Below are 4,966 nucleotides of genomic sequence, written 5' to 3'. Positions count from 1 at the left end.
AACACAGAGTTCGTCGCAAGAAGGAAGTTGAGACAACTCCGCCAAAGTACCACCATCCGAGACTATGTAAAGCAGTTTTCTGCACTGATGCTGGACATACAGGACATGTCCGAGAAGGACAAGTTGTTCAGTTTCCTTGATGGTTTGAAACCATGGGCTCAGCAAGAGCTGAATCGAAGGAATGTTACCGACGTGGTCGGGGCAATTGCAGCTGCAGAAAGGCTCACCGACTTCGTTTCCTCTGAAGACCCAGCGAGAAGGAAACAATCTTCAAGCAATCGCCCTCAAAAACATTCTCGAGGGAAGGAGCTCGGGGGTGAACAAAAGAAGAAGAGCTCCCACAAAGGGCCGAACCCGAAAGGCAAGGCCTCAAAACCGGGAGGATGCTTCTTGTGCGGAGGACCGCACATGGTAAGGGAGTGCCCACAAAAACAGGCACTCAATGCGTTGACGGCATCCATCCACCCTCCCCGTTCGGACAAGGGCAAAGCTGTGGCCCTTAGCTCAAGCAGTTCAGAATCCAGCAGCGACGATGAAGAGTCGCAAGGACCCCGAATGGGAGCAATGCGTCTATTGAACGCTATGCGGGGTCAAGTGGGGGAGAACATAAAGACGAAGGCACAAAGAGCAGGAAGCAGTGATCTGATGTATGTGGACATCAAGCTGAATGGCCAAACGACCCGTGCCATGGTGGACACGGGCGCTACCCACAACTTCATAGCCGATCGTGAAGCACAACGACTTGGGTTGACATTGGAGAAGAGCCCAAGCCGAATGAAAGCGGTGAACTCGGAGGCCAGGCGAATCTCCGGGTTGGCGAAGGGAGTTCCCATCAGAATCGGGACTTGGAGCGGAAACACCAACATGATGGCCGTGCCACTAGACGACTTCCAAGTGATTCTTGGAATGGAGTTTATGCACGCGGCGAAGTTGGTGCCGATGCCATTCTTGAACTCCCTATGTATGATGGGAGGCGATGACCCCTGCGTGGTTCCCGTCTCTCGGAGAGGAACCAAGGAGCCCCAACATATTTCGGCGTTACAATTGAAGAAAGGGGTGCGAAAGGGCGAACTGACATTCGTGGCTGCTATGAAGCTAGAGCCACTCAACGAAGAAGCCATTCAAGAACCTGCTGTGGTGGCGAACGTCCTGAAGGAGTTCAAAGACGTTATGCCACCCGAGTTGCCGAAGACTCTTCCACCACGCAGAGGCGTGGATCACAGTATCGAGCTGGAGCCAGGAGTGAAGCCTCCAGCGAGACCACCCTACCGCATGCCCCCACCAGAGTTGGCAGAACTCAGAAAGCAGTTAGGTGAACTGCTAAGCGGTGGTCTCATCCGCAGCTCAAAAGCACCTTTCGGAGCTCCAGTTCTCTTCCAGAAGAAACAAGATGGGAGTCTCCGATTATGCGTCGACTACAGAGCCCTCAACAAAGTAACAGTGAAGAACAAGTATCCCATCCCGCTCATTGCGGACTTGTTCGATCAATTGGGCAAGGCGAAGTATTTCTCGAAACTCGACCTTCGGTCGGGATATTGGCAGGTGCGCATTGCTGAAGGCGACGAAGCAAAGACAACTTGCGTGACCAGATATGGAGCGTTTGAGTTCTTGGTGATGCCTTTCGGCTTAACCAACGCTCCGGCCACATTCTGTACTCTCATGAACCAGCTATTCAAGGAGTATTTGGATAAGTTTGTGGTCGTCTACTTGGACGATATCGTCGTCTACAGCCAAACGCTCGAGGAGCATGTCAAGCACCTTCGGACAATTTTCAAGGTTCTCAGGGAGAACACGTTGTTCGTAAAAAGGGAGAAATGCTACTTTGCTCAGACTGAGATCCTGTTCTTGGGGCACCGAATCGGTGATGGCTCCATCCGGATGGACAAGTCGAAGGTGCAAGCAGTTGCGGAATGGCGAACTCCAAAGAAGGTGCCAGAGTTGAGATCCTTCCTTGGTTTCGTCAACTACTACCGACGCTTCATTGCTGGATATTCGAAGCGGGCAACCCCACTGACGGAGTTGCTGAAGAAGGAGCAGCCTTGGAAGTGGTCTGACAAATGTGAGATAGCATTCCAAGATCTGAAGGCTGCTGTTCTAGAAGAACCAGTGCTCAAATTGCCAAACTATGGAGAGCCCTTTGAAGTCCATACAGATGCTTCGGACTTTGCTATTGGTGGTGTACTCATGCAAGAAGGTCATCCGGTGGCCTACGAGAGCCGCAAACTCAACGAGACCGAGAGGCGGTATCCAGTGCATGAGAAGGAGATGACAGCGGTGATCCACTGCCTACGAGTTTGGCGACACTACCTCCTTGGGTCGCGATTTGTGCTGAGGACAGACAACATCGCCCTGAGCTATTTCCAAACTCAGAAGAAACTCTCACCAAAGCAGGCACGGTGGCAGGACTTCCTGGCCGAATTCGACATGGCAATGGAATACAAGCCCGGGAAGGCGAATGTCGTGGCCGATGCACTGAGTCGGAAAGTGGAATGCGTGAATGCTGCACAACTGGAGGGCAGAGGCCAAGCAAGTCAGTTACACTCCACCTTCCTTTCCCGAATCAGAGATGGACTGTATAGTGATCCCCAGGCAGTTATCCTGATACAGCTCATCAAAGAAGGCAAGGCACGACGATTTTGGGTCCAGGAGGGACTTGTTTACACAAAAGGGAATAGGGTTTATGTTCCCCGAGTGGACAATCTAAGGCGTGAACTCTTGAAAGAGTGTCACGATTCCCTTTGGGCTGGACACCCCGGCATTCACAGAACGTTGGCTCTCGTGGAGAGGGCCTTCTACTGGCCAAAAATGGGGATTGATGTGGAGGAGTATGTTCGAACATGCCTTACTTGCCAACAAGACAAGGTGGAGCAGCGGAAGCCGGTGGGACTTTTGGAACCGTTGCCCGTACCAGAAAGGCCTTGGGAGAGCATTTCCTTAGACTTCATATCAAGCTTGCCACCTGTAGGGGGACTTGGATCGATACTTGTGGTGGTCGATCGGTTTTCAAAGTATGCAACTTTCATTGCTGCTCCCCTACACTGTTCAGCTGAAGAGGCGGCTAGACTGATGATGAAGGGTGTAGTGAAGTATTGGGGAGTCCCACACAATATCGTTAGTGATCGAGACGCTCGGTTCCTGGGACGTTTCTGGACCGAGCTATTCAAATTGTTGGGGTCAAAGTTATACTTCTCTACAAGCCTCCACCCCCAGACGGATGGTCAGACTGAAAGAATAAATTCGCTCTTGGAGCAGTATCTCCGGCACTACGTGAGTGCCAATCAACGAGATTGGGTGAAGCTGTTGGACATCGCCCAATTCTCCTACAACTTGCAGCGGAGCTCTGCATCCAACAAGAGCCCCTTCGAAATTATCACAGGACAACAACCGTCGACTCCGCACACTATGGCAATTGGGTATACTGGGAGTAGTCCATCAGCCTACCATTTCGCAAAGGAGTGGCATCGAAATGCTGATATTGCGCGGGCTTACTTGGAGAAGGCGGCAAAACGGATGAAGAAGTGGGCAGACTTGGGAAGGCGACCACAGGAGTTCAAAGTTGGCGATTTGGTGTTGGTAAAGCTCCAACCAGCATCACTCCAATTCTTCAGGAAAAGAGTCCACAAAGGATTGGTGCGTAAGTATGAAGGGCCCTTCCCAATTATCAGCAGGGTAGGCAATGTTTCTTACAAGTTGCAGCTGCCGGCGTGGTTCAAAATTCACAACGTTCTTCACGCCAGCAACCTGAAGGCCTACCATTCAGATCCGCAAGATGCTTCTCGAAGTGTTCCAACTCGGCTACCTCCCATCACAGCCTCCTACGAGAAGCGAGTGGAAACCATTCTGGCGGATCGCAAGATAAAGCTACCCAACGGAACGGAGCAGACAGAGTACTTGGTGAAGTGGCGAAAGCTTCCCAGAACTGAAGCCAGTTGGGAGCCTGAAGACGCCCTGCGACATGAAGAAGAAGTCATCAACAACTACCAACAAGCGTCGACGAGGGCGTCGACAGTTTAAGTGGGGGAGAATGTCACGAACGGTCGTCGCGCACCCGCAACAACTTCGTTCAACGATCCGTTCGTCGCTCACACCTGCTTGTACAGCTGCTTGACAGCAGGTTTTCTTTTGGTTTTGGGTCATTTTGCTTGTAAATATGTAAGTTCGAACATGCTGCAGCGCTGCGGTGCGACCGCTCACCGAACCGAGCAAAACAGCCCCAAAACAGCCCCAAAACAGCCCAAATCAGCCCCGTTTTCGCGTGCCACGGGCTCGCGCGGCGAACTGTCTCGTCGAAGTAAAATGTCAGCCATTTCAGACCCCTGGAACCCCCCAGGTGGCACCGGGCTGGATGGGGCTTCGGTTATATACCGGGCGTTGAACACTCTTTCGCAAGTTCGCACGTGACCTTTACGGGAACTTGGTGTTGCGTCCGGGACCAGGTGAGCGGCTGTTTGTGGGCTTGCAGCTGCTCGTTCATCCTTGAAAGCCTTGCTTTTCCCCCCCTCTCCCTCTTTTCTCTTGTGCACACAAGGTGTTCGACGAATTGCTTGTAAAGCTTCCCTTTTCGCGAGACTTCGGGACTTGTCCGTTGCTCGTTCTTTCGATCTAACTTTCTTTCTCTTTTACAGGTCCTTCGGGACCTGCGAGAGGTTACAAAGTGGCTGATCCTTGCGGAGCAAGATCGCAAGGGCGAAGAGCGACTTAGGCAACGCAAGCTAAGTTCGCGTCTTTGCCGCACGGGTGATCCGCGACTTTGGCAACGCACGCTAGCTTTGAGTCTTTGGCCGCAAGGGTGCCTCACGCCTTAGGCAATTCCAGCTAAGGTCGTGACAGGGTGGCACAGGGCTGGATGGGGCTTTCGTATAGCAGGGACGGTGCTGCCTCTCGCTTCGCTCGCTGTCCGTCGCTCGCCGCTCGCTCGCGCAGCCAAAAATGGCCAGTTTTGGCCCGTTTTTGGGCTGTTTTGGCC

The sequence above is a fragment of the Musa acuminata genome, unplaced genomic scaffold (assembly GCF_036884655.1).
Source record: "Musa acuminata AAA Group cultivar baxijiao unplaced genomic scaffold, Cavendish_Baxijiao_AAA HiC_scaffold_154, whole genome shotgun sequence".
Taxonomy (NCBI): domain Eukaryota; kingdom Viridiplantae; phylum Streptophyta; class Magnoliopsida; order Zingiberales; family Musaceae; genus Musa; species Musa acuminata.
This window is presented reverse-complemented; position numbering follows the sequence as displayed.